General features: G+C 48.8%; 1 protein-coding gene across 18 annotated transcripts in view; it reads left to right on the top strand.

Moving 5' to 3' along the window:
- Positions 1-17,998, top strand: part of LOC101119116 (transducin beta like 1 X-linked) — a 248,917-nt gene that overhangs the window by 78,853 nt on the left and 152,066 nt on the right. For all 18 annotated transcript variants that reach the window (XM_060407541.1, XM_060407534.1, XM_060407542.1 and 15 more), the window contains one exon: positions 13,476-13,549. The gene's annotated coding sequence lies outside the window, so the exon portion shown is untranslated. The remainder of the gene's footprint in view (positions 1-13,475; positions 13,550-17,998) is intronic.

Below are 17,998 nucleotides of genomic sequence, written 5' to 3'. Positions count from 1 at the left end.
GATAGGGAAGTACGAGGTTCACAGATTGCTTGTCTGGAGTCAGAGGTATCCTTGGTGAGCAGGCTGTGAGCTGATTCTAGAATGAACGGACAGCATTGATGAAACTGATTTTATCCAATGACTTGTGTGGCGTTCTGGGCTTCCCGGGTGGGCACTCGTGGTAAACAGCATAAGAGATGCGGGTTCGATCCCTGGGTTGGGAAGATCCCCTGGAGGAAAGCATGGCAAGCCACTCCGGTATCCTTTCCTGGAGACTCCCATGGACAGAGAAGACCGGTGGGCTACAGTCCGTGAGGCTGCAGAGAGCCAGACACACACGCCGCGTGGCCCATAGGCATGGTTGTGCATGCAGTGAGCTCTCTCAGTCCGTTCCCCTAAGGTCAGTTAGATTCTGTCACTTGGTCATGTGTCCCCCTTTGGACAGGGCTCCCCTGGTGGGCTTACTGGTGAAGAATCAATGCTTGCGGGTGCTGGAGATGTGGGTTCAATCCCCAAGTCAGGAAGATGGCAACCCGCTCCAGTGTTCTTGCCTGGGAAGTCGCATGGACGGAGGAGCCTGGCAGGCTGCAGTCCGTGGGGTCACCAAAGAGTCAGGCACAACTTAGATACTCAATAGAAACAACCCTTCTCGAAGAGGTGAGGGGCTGGAGGCATGAGAAATCCTGGCCCAGGGGTGCGTATGACCAGCAAGGGGTGGATTGTCCCCGAGCTTCTGGCCCAAGCATGCACACTCCTGGTTACTAGATCAAGTGCATCCCGGATGGAATAACGGAGGATGTCCACGTCACAGCCACAGGAGCCTCTAATGCCAGCTGTCTCTTCTCACTTTGATTATGAGACTTCAGGAGGGTGCCTGGAGGAACTGTTTCCGGCGGCTAACGTGTGGCTTGAGCAGGGAGCTTGCAGACAGGGTGAGACGTGACAGGAGGCTTGAAGACGCTCCTGGGTTGGACTCATGGGTTCTCTCAAAGGTCTGAGGCTGGGGGATGCAAAACCCGTGAGGGGAGCTTGTGAACAGGTGGGGAAGGAGGTGGGCTTGGGTTGTGGCCGGGCCAGACAGAGTCTGGGCTGTGTGCGTGAGCCAGGTGTGGACAGATGGCAGGTGTGTATGTTCCGTGAGCTGTCAGCCCTTGCTGGTGGTGGGAAACCTTCGGTTTCAGCCCCAGATGTGGCAACGTGGAATGTCTCCGGCCTATGTAACATATTAAAAGGCAGAGACATCACTTTGCCGACGAAGGTCTACCTAGTCAAAGTTATGGTTTTTTCCAGTAGTCATGTGTGCGTTGGACCATAAAGAAAGCTGAAGTGCCGAAAAATTGATGCTTTGGAACTGTGGTGCTGGAGAAGACTCTTGAGAGTCCCCTGGACTGCACGGAGATCCAACCAGTCCATCCTAAAGGAGATCAGTCCTGAGTGTTCATTGGAAGGACTGATGCTAAAGCTGAAACTCCGATACTTTGGCGACCTCATGCGAAGAGTTGACTCATTTGAGTAGACCCTGATGCTGGGAGGGATTGGGGGCAGGAGGAGAGGGGGGCGACAGAGGATGAGATGGCTGGATGGCATCACTGACTCGATGGACATGGGTTTGGGTGAACTCCGGGAGTTGGTGATGGACAGGGAGGCCTGGCGTGCTGCGATTCATGGGGTCACAGAGTTGGATGCGACTGAGCGACTGAACTGGACTGAACTGATGCATAATATCCCTTCCCTCTGGAACCTGCTTCCTCTCCCATCCCAGCTCTCCGGGTAGTCACAGAGTCCTTGGCTGGGCTCTGCCATGTTGTACAGCAGTTCCTCATCAGCAACCCAGGAGGTGACATTTGCAGAACTTAGATCCGTGAGTTGGAAGGTGTGTGTGCGCGCCTGCGTTTTCAGACTCTCTTCTTGAATGAGCTGATCGTTGCCATTGGTGTCCTGGATTCTGAGGTCTTTATGTAAGCACAGCGTCGAATTGAATCGTCTTCCCAAAGGGACCTTCTTAGAGCTATGTCATTAAATGAAATTGAGGACCATACGGTTGAGCTTTCCAGGTGAGGCGGGGAGGGAGTAGGAAGTGTTTGCAGATGACAGAAACAGCAACGTCAACGCCATGTGCTGCTCAGAAACATGTATGACGATTTCAGCCAGTAGATAACACGTCCTGTGCTTGACAATTACGTTGAAGAGGACTGCTTAGACAGGAAAACTGAGGAGAGAAGCAATGTGGTAAATTCAATCAAGGCTTAAAAATGGTCCACATCAGGGGGAAAAAAAAAAAAAAGTTCTCTTAATGGCTCATTGCAAAATGTGGAGAGACTGCTTTGGGAGATGAGGAGAAGATTAATTAGGATTGTTTTGTACACTGTGGTATACTCACAGTGTCATCTCTAAACCAGAAACTGATGTCTCACCTGAAGGTTATTTTTATCCTTTGGTGTGGTTCTCTGTGTAGAGATCGTAGTGGCTATTGATGGACAGTTGGCTGAACAAGAAAAAGATCGTGTTATCCTAATGCTTTTTTTAAGTGCTGTGATTTGTTTTCTCTCGTTAAATAAAATTTCACACCACCAAATAAAATTGCCTGCCAACATATTCTGTGCGACTGGTAGATAGTTGTCATGGGCCTGTTTTTTTTTTTTTCCTATTGATAGTAGCTCTGGGTGGTTATATAATTAGAAGACCAGCTGGGTCATGTTCATACCATATTTTCAGGTGACAAGTCCTGTCTTAGTCTCTCCGTGTGAAATTTACTTGGCCTATCGTGGTGTGAGTTGGGAAAGCACTTTCCATTTATCACGTGTGACGTGTGTATGGTTCAGCCTGCTGCTGTGCTGGTGGCTGTTGAGTGTCCAAGTCGTGTCCCGCTCTTTGCGACCCTATGGACTGCAGCACGCCAGGCTTCCCTGTCCTTCACTATCTCCTGGCCTTTGCAGCAAACTCATGTCCATCGAATCAGTCATGCTGTCCAACCATCTCATCCTCTGTCGTCCCCTTATCCTCCTGCCTTCAATCTTTCCCAGCATCAGGGTCTTTCCCAGTAAGTCAGCTCTCCGCGTCAAGTGGCCAAAGTGTTGGACCTTCGGCTTCAGCATCAGTCCTTCCAGTGAGGTGAATGATGCATGTGTCTGTATAGCAATACGCATGTGCTCAGACACTTCAGTACAGGCTCGCAGGCATTGATTTTGCCAGTTACAAGCATGAAATACTTGTTATTAGCGTCATAACGCATTGAGGAAGAAATCCAGTTTATATAAATGTCCTGGTTAGTGTCCTTATTTGAATAACTCGTACTTTTAACGCTGAGCTTGTAAAAAAATCTACAAGCATAATAAAACGTCACTTTGCAGGATGGAGTGCATATTAAATGACTTAGCAGAAGAGTAGATGGAGAAAATGTGTTTCCCTGTTGATCCTTAAATTTAAAATGATCGGTGTTTCCTGAATTTTTATTTCCCTATACCTAGAGTGCCAGTGCTAGCTACTCAGTCGGTAAAGAGTCTGCCTGCAATGCAGGAGACTTGGGTTCAATCCCTGGGTTGGGAAGATCCCCTGGAGAAGGAAATGACGACCCGCTCCAGTACTCTTGCCTGGAGAATCCCATGGATAGAGGAGCCTGGCGGGTACAGCCCATGGGGTTGCGAAGAGTTGGGCACGACTGAGTGACTTTGACTTCACTTCGCTAGAATGCTAGTGTGGTTGTGTCTCTTCAGAGCTGAAATTAGAAGAGTGGCCTTTTTTTGCGTGGCGATCCTGCTCTTTGTTGTAAATGCACAGCTGTGGCGTGCTGGCCGTGTTCTGTTCTGGACTTTCATAAAGCGGTTCCCAGTGGTTCTGATCAGACAAGACGCTGGGCAGCTTTGTGGTGGGTCGTCCGGTTTGGTTTTGCTCTGTTTTCTGTCCCTGTTTACTGATCACAGATGGACGCCAGTTTGTGATGTTTGTGACGTTTGTTGAATGAGTGAGTGAATGAACGCACAGAGAAGGCCTTTGCCAGCTGCTCTAGTTGCTGTCCCTGGGAGCACCCATCACGCAGAAGCAGTGCCTTTTAGCTAGAACACGTGTAGAGAACCATGTTCTATTGCCAAGTATGCTGAGATCAGGGCTCCGTGACAGCCGTCAGGGGTGGCATTCGAAGAAGTTGCCGTCTGCAACTTAGCTGTCCCCTGAGTTTTATTATTTTTAACGTTTCACTTCTACTTTATGCTGTGATGCTGTGACTATGATACAGATTTCTCTTTTCTGTGAAATACGGAGGCGACCTGGGCTCTCCTCATGGCTCAGATGGCAGAGTCTGCCTGCAATGCAGGAAACCTGGGTTCGATCCCTGGTCCGGGAAGATCTCCTGGAGAAAGGCAAGGCTACCCACTTCAGTCTTCTTGCCTGGAGAATCCCATGGACAGAGGAGCCTGGTGGGGCTACAGTCCATAGGGTCGCAAAGAGTTGGACATGACTGAGCAACTTTCATTTCCTATCTCCCCCTCAGGAGAGAAAGGACCCTTGGCTGCCCTGTTCATACATTGGGTATAATAAAACATCGTCTTACGGGCAGATGGATGCTTCTGCTTGTCTGACATCATGCCAAAAGGTCCTCCAACTCTTCCGAGGAAGGAGACCCCTAAGGAATTACATCCTGGAACCTCATGCTGGAAATAGTAACCGAGGGGATTTAGGAATCGCTCTCACTTTTTTATTCCATGTTTAATATCATCTTAAACATCATTTAAAACATCTTAAGGTCATGCTAAAGGCACTGACCTTCCTCGGTTGCTTTCTTTTCCTCTTGGCGTCATCTTTAGGTTTGTGCCGTCACACATGGTAGCCCCCGGCCATGTGTGACTCTTTAAACTTAATGAAAAGCAAATTCCATTTACAGTCAACGCCTCAGTTGTACTGTCCACTTCTCAACTGCTCAGTACTCACACATGGCTAAGTGAATCCCCGTACTTGAGTGCATGCTCTGTTGTGCCTGACTCTTTGCGAGCCTGTAGTCCGCCAGGCTCCTCTGCCCGTGGAATTTTCCAGGCAAGAATATGGGAGTGGGTTGGCATCTCCTATGTCAGAGGATCTTCCCGAACCAGCGACTGAACCTAGGTCTCTTTCGTCTCCTGCACTGACAGGCAGGTTCTTTACTATGAACGCCACCTGGGAAGCCCTTACTTCCCAATGAGTCACTCAGCCGTGTCCGACTCTTTGTGACCCCATGGACTATACCGTCCATGGAATTCTCCAGGCCAGAATACTGGAGTGGGATTCCCTTCTGCAGGGGGTCTTCCCAACCCAGAGACTGAACCCAGGTCCTCCCCCATTGCAGATGGATTCTTTACCAGCTGAGCGACGAGGGAAGCCCAAGAATACTGGAGTGGGTAGCCTATCCTTTCTCCAGGGGAACCTCCCGATCCAGGAATCAAACTGGGGTCTCCTGCGTTGTAGGTGGATTCCTTACCAGCTGAGCTAGCGGCGAAGCCCTTTACTTCTCAGATAGGAAGTAAATGAATACCTTACTGGGCAACAAAGATACAGTGCAGGAAGTTTTGTCAGACAGATGAGAGATAGTTATTCAGATTTTGCCTAATAAGTATTGCAGGGAAACAGGGGAAGAAGGCAAAGGGAAGGAGGGGGATCTCCAATCTGAAGAAGACAGAAATTTCAAACCAAATCACTAAAACATAGAATAGAAATTAAGCATATCAAAAGTTACTACTTGAAATCTCATCAGCATTTCCTTGTAGAAAATCAGGGATAAAGGCAGCGTCTAAGGACTAATTTTTTTTTGGATGGAAAAGAGTCATAGGAAGGGCCTGGAATCAGAATGACATCATATTTCTTAAATCGGAAAACAGGCTGAGCTTAGCATTCTGTGAAAATTTATTTTCACTCAGAGTTTTGCGTTCATTCCCTCACAGGTTGTTAATTCAGAGTAGCATAAAGAGATTCGGCCATACTCAGGATTATCAGCAGGCTTCTAGGTTTCATACATCACTTTTCTCAGGAAGCTGCTGCAGAATGGGTTCCATCGAAAGGAGACAGTAAACCAAGAAAGGGGGGAGACTTGGGGTCCCTGCGACAGAGAGAGGCGGCAGGAATCGTCACAATGCTGGTGGTGCGATCTGGGGCATCTGGTCTCAGCAGATCTCACTCTGACAAGTAGAGACTGGAGCAGAGTCCAGAAGCTTCACGAGGAAGGTTTGGTGTGTGTATATATATTTGGAGGGGTCAGGAGAGCAGTGGTTGGGGTGAACACAGAACTGCCAGGTTATCTGAGTGAAAAATTGGAAGATGGTGGAAGGTTGTTGGAGGAATTATCAAAGAGAAACAGAGGCAGCCAAATCATCCCAGGAAAATTAAAGAGTTAGACCTAAGAAAGACATCATCACCCTACTGCATGCTTGCCTGAAAGTGCCTGTTCCACTGTCAAAATAGCATGCGTAGAGTTTATATGTAACCAAAACATGTTACACTGTTGGAAAAATGTGGGAGGGTAAGCCAGGATGGCTGGCGGGAAGTTCAGTTCAGTTCAGTTCAGTTGCTCAGTTGTGTCCAACTCTGTGCGAGCCCATGGACTGCAGCATGCCAGGCCTCCCTGTCCATCACCAACTCCTGGAGCTTGCTCAAACTCATGTCCATCAAGTTGGTGATGCAATCCAACCATCTCATCATCTGTCATCCCCTTCTCCTCCTGCCTTCAATCATTCCGAGCATCAGGGTCTTTTCAAATGAGTCAGTTCTTTGCATCAGTTGGCCAAAGGATTGGAGTTTCAGCTTCAAACTGAATAAAGGATCAGTCCTTCCAATGAATATTCAGGACTGATTTCCTTTAGGATGGACTGGTTGGATCTCCTTGCAGTCCAGTGGACTCTCAAGAGTCTTCTCCAACACTGCAGTTCAAAAGCATCAATTCTTCTGTGCTCAGCTTTCTTTATAGTCCAACTCTCACATCCATGCATGACTACTGGAAAAACCATAGTCTTGGCTGGATGGACCTTTGTTGGCAAAGTAGTGTCTCTGCTTTTTAATACGCTGTCTAGGTTGGTCATAACTTTTCTTCCAAGGAGTAAGCGGAATTTATAAAAACAAAATCTTCATCCGTATGTGAGAAAACCAAGTAAGCGATCTCTAAAGTTGATAGGGTATATCACACAGCAGCTTATTTAGAATCATGTGAGTCCATGACAAGGAATATTGCCGACTGTAGAAACGATTATGTGATTCGAATGTGGTTGCTGTGGAGAGCAGAATTGAGGATAGGGGATGCTGGAAAGTTTGCAGCTGAGGTGAGAAGTCTTGCTTCACCTGTAGTGTATGTATTCTGTTACTTTGAAAAGAATAAGCATGATACACGGTGTATACCTTCTGCAGAATTATAGAGATGTTGGTATGGGGACTTCCTCAGTGGTCCAGTGGCTAAGACTCCCCCTTCCCAGTGCAGGGAGCCCTGGGTTAAATCTCCCTTCAGGAACTGTATCCCACATGCCATAACTAAAGAGCTTGCATGCTGTGACTAAGACCCGGCACCACTAAATAAGTTTTTTTTTTTTTTTTAATATAGTTCAAATGAGAATTTCTCAGCCATGGCAATATTGACATTTGAGCCAGATATTACTAGCTGTTTATGAAGGGGGCTGTTCTATGTGCTGTAGGAGCTTCAGCAGCATCTCTGGCCTCACTCGATGCCAGTAACATTCTTCCTGGAGTCCTGAGGACTGAAAATGTTTCCAGACATGGTCTGGTGTTCAGTGACGGTGGCTGGGGTTGGGGAGGGCAGGGGACACAATCAGCCCCATTGGAGAAAGCACAGATTTAAAGGATTAACCATCTGGTAGGTTCTAGTGACTCGATGAATGTGAGTTTGAGCGAGCCCCGGAACTTGATGATGGTCAGGGAAGCCTGGTGTGCTGCGGTCCACGGGGTCACCAAGAGTCGGACATGACCGAGCGACTGAACTGAACTGATGTTTCTAGTGAGGTGGCTGAACCTAGAGCATGTTATTCAGAGGGAAGTCAGTCAGAAAGAGAAAACTGAATGTCGTGTATTAAGGCATGTATATGGAATTGAGGACTTCCCTGGTGGCTTAGATGGTAAAGAAAGCGTCTGCCTGCAATGTAGGAGACCCAGGTTTGATCCCTGGCTTGGGAAGATCCCCTGGGGAAGGAAATGGCAACCCGCTCCAGTACTCTTGCCTGGAAAATTCCACGGATGGAGGAGCCTGGTAGGAATCTAGAAAGGTGGTGCTGATGAACCTATTTCCAAGGCAGGAATAGAGACAGGCTTGTGAACACAGCGGGTGAAGGAGAGGATGGAGTGGCCTGAGACAGTGTTACTGGTATGTACATAATACCACCGTGTGTCACCTGGGCAGCTCAGCTGGTAAGGAATCTGCCTGCAATGCAGGAGAGCTCAGTTCGATTCCTGGATCAGGAAGATCCCCTGGAGAAGGGAAAGGCTACCCACGCCAGTATTCTGGCCTGGAGAATTCCACTGGACTGTACAAGTCCATGGGGTCGGCAGAGAGTCAGACACGGCTGAGCGACTTTCACTTTTCACTTTCACGGGTGAAATAACTAGCTCCTGGGAAGCTGCCTGTATAGCGCAGGAAGCCCAGCTCTCTGTTCTGTGATGACCTAGAAGGTTGGGATGGGGTAGGGGGATGAGAAGGAGGTTCAAGAGGGAAGGGACATACTTGTACCTAGGGTTGAATCACATTGTTGTACAGCAGAAAGTAACACAGCGTTGTAAAGCAAGTGTCCTTCAATTAAAAGTAAATTTAAAAAAATCTAATATGGACTGAATCATCCGAATATATAAAAAGCACTGGGCGGTATTGATAGTGCAGGAGACGACAGCTTCATCAAACAGAACCTGAACTCTGCAAGTAGGTGGCAAATGAAGTGGTTCGAATTCTCTGGCATTGAGACCCCTCCCGCCGGAATGTATCTTAGCTGCTGGGGCTAGGCTGGGTTAATTCCGGGCTCTCTTAAAAAAAGAAGAGGACTCGGGAGGAAACGGCAGCTCCTGTGTCATGCTCTGTGGTTTCAGGAAACATATTTTAGATTTTTTTCGCATTTTTTTTTCCCCATGATTGTACAACTTGAGTTTCTCCAGGGTGAACATGTTAATCATTATGGCAACTTCAGAGGAGGGGAAAAAAATTGCCTTGGATGCATTTCTGTGCTCAGGTGGCTGTGGAACACACACGAATGCCTCTTCACACCCGTCTGCCGCCCCCCCCCCCCCCCCCCGCCCGCGTCCTCCCAAAGCAATGCCTTTGCAAACCCTTAGTTCCCTGCAAGGTGTTTTCCCTTAGAATTTACCAAGGAAGTCAACGGGAAAATGGTTCCTCCGATTTTCCTTTTTGATGTGGGTGAAACCTCATAAATAATTTAATACCCTCATTTCACAGCTGAGGAGTCTTTGGTCCGGAGAGAGTTTCTTATAATTAATTAGGAGCAAAGTGAGGCTTGTAAATCTGTTTCTCTCTCTCTTTTTTTTTAACTTTTTCTTTTTTTTTTAACTGAGTATATGTGCATAGTAGTTTGGTGGAAGGAAGACAGAATGGAGCAGGGGAGTGGATCATGCATGGGGCACCTTTTGCCAGCCCTTTGATAGAGTTATCCCTTGGTCTGCAAGGGGATCCAACCAGTCCACTCTAAAGGAGATCAGTCCTAGGTGTTCATTGGAAGGACTGATGCTGGAGCTGAAACTCCAATATTTTGGCCCTCTGTTGCGAAGAGCTGACTCATTTGAAAATACCCTGATGTTGGGAAGGGTTGAGGGCAGGAGAAGGGGACGACAGAGGATGAGATGGTTGGACGGCATCACCGACTCAATGGACATGAGTTTGGGTAAACTCCGGGAGTTGGTGATGGACAGCAGACCTGGTGTGCTGCGGTTCATGGGGTCGCAAAGAGTCGGACACGACTGAGTAATTGAACTGGAACTGGTAGAGTTAAAGGATTCTGAGCACTGTCTGCCAAGAGGGTGGGCCCTTCCTTGTAAGCTTAGACAACACGTGGTGGGGGCGTGGGTAAAAAAAGAGCAAGACTGGAAGTTCATGAGGTGCCCTTTAACCCCAGTTCCTGGTGGTCCAGATGTGTTCCTTCGAGGGGTAGGGGGATTCGGGATGGTTTGAGAGCAAGTCAGAAAACAGCTTGGCTGTGGTCCTCTGCTGAAGCTCCAATACTTTGGCCACACGATGCAAAGAACTGACTCATCGGAAAAGCCCCTGATGCTGGGAAAGATGGAAGGCGGGAGGAGAAGGGACAACAGGATGAGATGCTTGGATGGCCTCACCAGCTCAGTGGACAGGAGCTTGAGCAAGCTCCGGGAGTTGGTGATGGGCAGGGAAGCCTGGCGTGTTGCAGTCCATGGGGTCTGCAGAGTCGGACACGACTGAGTGACTGAACTGAACTGGTCCCCTGGTCTCCCGGCTCTGGTCGTTGGGCGGCCCTGGAGCCCGGATGCACCACCACTAGCAGCTGTTCTTACGCTGGGCGGCCCCAGGACTGAGGTTGGTCTACGCTGATCGGGCGGTGGGGGAGAGGGGTCTCTTTCCTGTGCTGAGTGGGGCTCCCCTTTCTCCCCCACCAACCAGCCCTCCCGTACTCTGCTGTCAGCATCCTCTTTTCCGAGCACCCGCCCAGAACATTTTGGCAAACTTCCATGCTCTCTGCTTGCGCCCACCCGTTGACCTCCACTACCGCTCACGTGTGGCAGCTGCTTTACCTTCCTCTTCACCTGACTTCTTGCAGCAAGGGATGCTGCCACCTCCGTGAAGTCTTCCTGGGTTTCTTCCGTGCAGGGAGCAGATGCAGAGAAGACGGCGTGTGTTCGTCCTTGTCATCCTATCAGCCACGGGCCCCGCTCGAGTCCTCCTTCTCGGCGGCAGTTACTTGCTAGTCTTCCCCTGGTAATCTGAGTGGCGGCTGTCACTAGAAGCCAGGAATGCCGCACTGTCTGGGGTCTTCATCCCACATGGCTGTGCTCTTGTTTCTCTGTCTCCCTGGCCAGGTCCTCCTCCTCTGGGTTCAGTGGTGGCCTTTACATTTATAGAAGTACCGTCGAATCTATTACTTATCAGATTCTTTCCCATGGTGGGTTATGAGAAAGATACTGTAATTCCCCGGGCTGTGCAATTTAGTTGGGTATCCATTTTATCTACATTCATAGTAGTGTGTATATCTTAATCCCGAATTCCTCGTTTATCCCAGCCCTTCTTCCCCCTTTAGTAAGCATCAGTTTGTTTCCTGTGTCTGAGTCTGTTTCTGTAAAGTCTGTTTTGTAAAGAAGTTCCTTTGTAGCATTTATTTGTCTTTTTAAAAATTGTTTATTTTCTGTGCTGCACAGCTTGTGAGATCTTAGTTTGCCCCCTGACCAGGCATTGATCTGGGGTCCTGGGCAGTAAGAGGTCAGACCACTAACCACTAGACGGCCAGGGTATTACATTTATTTTTGGACTCCACGTGTAAGCGATGTCATGTGATATCACTTAACTTCAGGCGTGTCTGACTCTCTGCGACCCCATGGACTGTAGCCTACCAGGCTCCTCTGTCCGTGGGATTCTCCAGGCAGGAATACTGGCGTGTGTGGCCATGCCCTCCTCCAAGGGGATCTTCCCGACCCAGGGACGCAACCCAGGTCTCTTGCGTCTCCTGCAGGCAGATTCTTTACCCCTGGCGCCACTTGGGAGGCCTTAGCAGATTCTTTACCCCTGGCGCCACTTGGGAAGCCTTAGTGCGATAATCTTGAGATAATCTCACTGGGGTGACCGTGCTGTCCAGGGGACACTGGGCCGCGAGGGTCAGCTTCGTTGTCACACCCTGGGGGGTGGATGGCAGGATTCCTATGGCGTCGCGTGGATAGGGCCTGAAATGCTGTTCAGAGTCCTCTCACACCGGGCGCAGCCCCCCATCACCACCCCCATCCCCAACCCAGAGAATGCTTGCGTGCCTGCTGAGTTGCTTCAATTGTGTCTGATTCTTTGTGACCCCATGGGCTGTAGCCCACTGGGTTCCTCTGTCCATGCGATTTCTCCAGGCAAGAATGCTGGAGTGGGTTGCCATGCCCTCCCCCAGGGCATGTTCCCGACCCAGGGATTGATCCTGCATCTCTTAACATCCAGTGCATTGGCAGGTGGCTTTACCACGAGCGCCACCTGGGAAGCCCACCGCGTAGAGTGACCTGGTCCTGATGCCAGTGCTGCTGAGGAGGAGAAATCCCACCCTAGGTGCATCCCAGACAGGCCCACAGCTCCAGGGGTCGCGGTTGACGTGAAGTGAAGCGAAGTCACTCACTCATGTCTGACTCTTTGCGATCCCGTGACCCACCAGGCTCCTCTGTCCATGGGGTCTTGCTGGCAACAATACGGGAGTGGGTTGCCGTTTCTTTCTCCCGGAGATCTTCCCGACCCAGGGATTGAACCTAGGTCTCATGCATTGTAGGCAGATGCTTTACTGTCTGAGCCACCAGGGAAGTCCGTTGGTTACACAGACCTAACTCTGGGAATGTGACCTGCCGCCAGCTCAGACATGTGCGATCGCCTAGTTCAGAATCGCTCAGAGAATGGGAGAGCCAACAGGGGTTTAGGAGAAGTTCACACCTTCAAAAGCTTTTGCTCTCTTCCTCCACTCCGACTTGCCAAACATCCCACCTTTTGCTCAAGCTCTGAACCTGGAAAGCATCCTTACTGCTTCTGCCCCCAACCCCAGCACACGTGATGCGAACAGCAGCGTCGCCGAGCGGCGTTTGCTCTTTCCACATGGCTGGACGCAGAGTTCTCAGTGAGAATGTGCCAAGTTGCATCGAATCGCACGAGAAATAACCTGTGTTTTTCATTTAGTGTGTTTTAGGGTGCTTAGAGAACAGTGAGAGCCGGCAAGATACTCTAGCTGGCTTAGATGACCGCTCTTTGAATCTCTTACTTCTGGAGCATTGTGGAATGTGCAGAGATGAGTGAGATGTGTCTCGTGTTTTGGGGTGATTGGAATGTCTAGTGAGGTGATCATAACTAGTTTGAGATTGAGAGTTTTGAACAGATTTCGTGTGAACAGGCTCACTGTATGCACAGAGATAAAAGACTGAATTTCACCGACGGTGGTTGTCCACCATCTGACACTGTCAGTGTCTCCGCTTCCTAAGAACCCCCTGCTTCAGAAATCTGCGCACGGTCGAGAATGTAGTTGAGATGTTTTTGTTGACTTTTTTTGTTTTTGAATGGCTACAAGGGAGATCTGGCAATTTTTATTGAGTTCACCAGGATCTATTTTCCAGATTCTATTGTAATATTTACTGCATTAAAAAAAAATACATTAAAAAATACTTGGTGTGATAAAATGCAGTTTGTTGTTGCTTAGTTACTAACTCGTGTCCAACGCTTTTGAGACCCCAGGGGCTGTAACCCACCAGGCTCTTCTGTCCGTGGGGTTTCCCAAGCAAGAGTACCAGAGTGGGTTTCGTTGACTTCTTTTTTGGCCTGATTTTGGATGTATTTTTGTTGACAGGTAACTGAAGACAGAAAACAGGCCTAAAAATAAACCCCAGAAGGAAGACGAGATTTGCCTACATTTGTCTCTGAGTAAGTAAAATTGTAAGATGCATTTGTTTCTTATTCTGTAATGAAGTATCCTGTCAACTGGTCCATGTTTTTTAAAAAAATTTACTATTACTTATTGGCCGTAGGTACCAGAAACAGTGATTTCTCAAGATGTCTTGTAATAGTTGATTTGGTAACCAAAACACGCTGTGTATCCGTCTGTGTTGGCCCTTCGTAATAAACTCCTGTTTCACAGCGCGTTTGGAAAGTCAGAAATTTTAGGAAAGAGAGATAGAGATGGTTATTTCTTTCATGGTCTCGCATTCCGTGAACGTTTCAGGCACTTATTTTCCCTCGGATGGCTGATTTATGAGAAACAGAGGTGGTTGTATTTTTTTATTTTTTATTTTTGATGCTTGTCTTGTATGTGTTTGGAAATGACAGACCTCCACAGCCTAGTTTGTGGTCCAGACAGAAAGTAGCATAAACACCTTGTTGGACAGCATTGTGAGGCCACGTGGCCTGTGCTGGGGGCCCCTGGGGAGGCGTTTTCCTTCCGTCTGAGCCCCACGTGGACTGTTGTGAGAGCACAGAGAACCCAGGCAGGGTTCCTAGGACAGGGACCTCTGGGGTCTGGAGCCATCATCTTGACAGCTGTATTTCACCCAGCTTGCAGCAAGGCCCGGGTCTCACCCAGATCAAGAACTTCCTTTTCAAGACCCTCCTTTTATGAAAGTCTTCTGTTTCTGGGGTTGACCGTTCTCTCAATCTCTTAACTTCTGGAGCGTTGTGGAGTGTGCGGAGATTAAGTGAGATGTGTCTCGTGTCTTTGGGGAAGGCATTACAGGTCCTAGATGGGTGTCCCATGGACGGTGCAGACGTCTCCTGCTGTGGGAATTCCCAGGAAGGATCTACTAACCTGCCTTGCAGCCGCTGAGGAAGGCTGGATCTTCATCTTGAAGGGGAGACTTGGGCTGGCTTTGGTGGCGCTTGGGATCTTAATGCATAGTGAAGATATGCGTTCTAGATGGCGGACTCTATGGGCAAAGGCATGGAACGAACAATAAGAGAGATGATAAGGGAAAAGTTGATAAGCCCGCCTGGTGGAATGCAGGGGAGTGGTGGGGGTTTTTGTTGTTCAGTCGCTCAGTTGTGTCTGACCCTTTGCAGTCCCGTGGGCTGCAGCATGCCAGGCTTCCGTAAGGAAAAGGCAAGGACCCTGATGTTAACCCTGCCTGCACAGTGCCCAGAGGAGTCTGATTCTGATTCTCTTAGCATCAGAGCGGCTATCTCCATTTACCTAGACACGCCTGGGGTCACATACCCATCAGTAACAGATGGGCGTGTGTAATTTGAAACAGTATCATAGGTGACCTTTTCAACCAACCACCCCCCGGCACCCTGGGGTGAAGAAATAACAGTAAATCCTGGCAAGATAACGTACATAACAACTTGCCTGCCAGACGTGGCCGTATTGTGTTAATGACTTGATTGTGTTGTTATTCACGTAGTGGACAATTCACTCATTCAGAGTGTACGCTTCGGTGATTTTTAGAATATTCACAGAGCTCCGCAGCCATCGCCACAGCTGATTCTAAATCATTTCCTTGCTCCCCAAAGAACCCCATGGACCCATGAGAACTCACTCCTTGTTCAGGCCTCCCCCAGTCCCCAGTCCCCACCCGTCGACGGTCAGCATCTCTGGATTTGTTCATTCTGGATGTTTCGAGTGAATGCAATCACCCAGCATGTGTGCGCTTTGTGCATGGCTGGTTTTTCACTCGGTGGAACGTTTTCAAGGTTCAACCGTGTTGTTGCATTGGTTTTGATGACCAGACCCCATTCCATTGGATGAATAGCCCACGTTTGGTGTGTCTGTTCATCAGTGAGGCGCTGTTACTTTTGATGATTTCTATTTTGAAATAACATCAGACTCACAAGACGTGGCAAAAATAGCTTGTGTGTGTGTGCTCAGGTGCTTCAGTTGTGTCCCACTCGTTGTGACTCCATGAAATGTATAACGCGCCAGGCTCCTCTGTCCATGGGATTCTCACTGGAGGGAATTGCCCACACCCTCCTCCTTCCTGACCCAGGGACGGAAACCGCAGTCTCTTACATCTCCTGCACTAGCGCCATCCGGGAAACAAAAACAATGGCAAACGGAGGTCTAGGGTACCCTCCCTCGCCTTCCCTGGTCTTTCGAGAAGATACTGTGTTATCAAAAGTAGGAACCTGACATCTGCAGCTTTGCACTGATGCAGCCCTGGTCTGCATCTTAGCAGTTTTGGTGTGTGTGTGTGCATGCATGTGGACAGTGTGTGAGCTATAATCATATGTGGAGCTTTAAGTAACCCCCGCCATAATTCAACACAGAAACCATCCCATTCACACAGGAAAACCCCTGCATGCCCCCACTGCATGGCCACCCTCTGTGGCTCCTGGCAGCCGCTGACTTCTCTGGGTCTGTAATTTTGTCCTTCCAAGAATGATTTTTCTGCCATTAGGGTGGTATGATTTGCATGTCTGAGGTTGTTGATATTTCTCCCTGCAGTCTTGATTCCAGCTTGTGGATATTTCTCCCTGCAATCTTTATTTCAGCTTGTGCTTCATCCAGCGCGGCATTTCGTGTGATGTTGTTCAGTGGCTCGGTCATGTCCAACTCTTTGAGATCCCATGGACTCCAGGCCTCCCTGTCCTTCACCGTCTCCTAGAGCTTGCTCAAACTCATGTCCATCAAGTCGGTGATGCCATCCAACCATCTTGTCTTCTGTCGTCCCCTTCTCCTCTTGCTTTCAATCTTTCCAGCATCAGGGTCTTTTCTAAGGAGTCAGTTCTTCGCATCAGGTGGCCAAAGTGTTGGAGGTTCATCTTCAGCATTAGTCTTTCCAGTGGATATTCAGGACTGATTTCCTTCAGGATGAACTGGTTGTATCTCCTTGCAGTCCAAGGGACTCTCAAGAGCCTTCTCCAACACCGCAGTTCGAAAGCATTAGTTCTTCAGCGGTCAACTTTCTTTGTAGTTCAGTTTTCACATCCATACACGGCTACTGGAAAAACCATAGCCTTGACTAGACGGACCTTTCTTGGCAAAGTAATGTCTCTGCTTTTTAATATGCTGTCTAGGTTAGTCACAACTTCAGCTGTACTCTGCATATAAGTTAAATAAGCAGGATGACAATAAACATCCTTGATGTACTCCTTTCCCAGTTTGGAACTGGTCCGTTGGGGTGAGGTGAGCCTAGTATAAGGGGATGGGTGGCCCGTTCTCACCAACTCTTTTCTGTTCATGAAGTCCTAAAAAGGCTCAAAGGACTGCATTTAGAAGTAGCCGTGATGCTGAGACAGGTGATTACCTGGAGCCTGGAGACATTCCCAGTAGAATTGTTGATAGTCAGAGCCAGACACTGTAGCAGGGGCAGAACAGTGTGTTCTGTGTATCTCAGCTGGGCGGTCCGCCGTGTTACAGACCAACCCGGTTGCAGGGGGTTTTCGTACTAAGGTATTGCAGGCAGTGGCACGGGTTGGGACATGGGTGTTGTTCGGCAGGCTTGGGGTGCCATGGGCTAGATGTAGGCTGTTGCTCATTTGTCTTATCAGAAGCCATACAGCATCCAGGTGTCCTGGCAACCATAACTAGTTGCTTTGAAGACGTGAATTCCGCATGGATAATGGTGTAGTGCAGTTTCATTTTCTGAGGTCTCCCACTGATGAAAAATGTGTGATGAGGTGCTGTTTGACAGCGTGATTCAGCCCTTGCTTCCAATCTTCGCTTGAGCTTTATTCAGTGTTCTTTTCATCCAAACAACCTCTGCCTTCTTAAATCCCCGGAACACAGAGGTAGGGCCCCACAGACATGCCTTCCTCCAGCTTTTCAGGGAAAAACCCACTTTCTCTTGAGAAACCACTTCTTTCCGCTCGAACCCACAAAAACTCGTGCTGTTGGCAGGGGCATGCCCTCAACTGATGGATCAGGAGTCTAGTGAGTCTCTTCTTCGTGAAACTTGATACAAAAGGACATTGTGCTGTGCTAATTCAGTCGTGTCCAGCTCTGTGCGACCCCGTGGACTGTAGCCCATGGGCGCCTCTGTCCATGGGGATTCTCCAGGCAAGCATACTGGAGCGGGTCTATTGCCATTCCCTTCTCCTTCCCAACCCAGGGATCGAACCCGTGTTCCTTATGTCTCCTGCATTGGCAGGCTGGTTCTTCACTGCTTAGCACCACCTGGGAAGGTATAAATGGACATTGAGTTCCAATTAATTAAAATTCAAGAATAAGCTCTTGAAATTGGCTGTAGCTTCCGGTTGTAAAATGGCCTGAAGGTGATGGCAGGTTTCTTTCATTTCTGACATCTGTTACTACTTCTGACTCTGACACCAAATCAGTTCAGTTCAGTTCAGTCGCTCAGTCGTGCCCGACTCTTCGTGACCCCGTGAATCGCAGCACACTAGGCCTCCCTGTCCATCACCATCTCCCGGAGTTCACTCAGACTC

Source organism: Ovis aries, chromosome X, assembly GCF_016772045.2.
Source record: "Ovis aries strain OAR_USU_Benz2616 breed Rambouillet chromosome X, ARS-UI_Ramb_v3.0, whole genome shotgun sequence".
NCBI classification, from domain to species: domain Eukaryota; kingdom Metazoa; phylum Chordata; class Mammalia; order Artiodactyla; family Bovidae; genus Ovis; species Ovis aries.
This window is presented reverse-complemented; position numbering and strand designations above follow the sequence as displayed.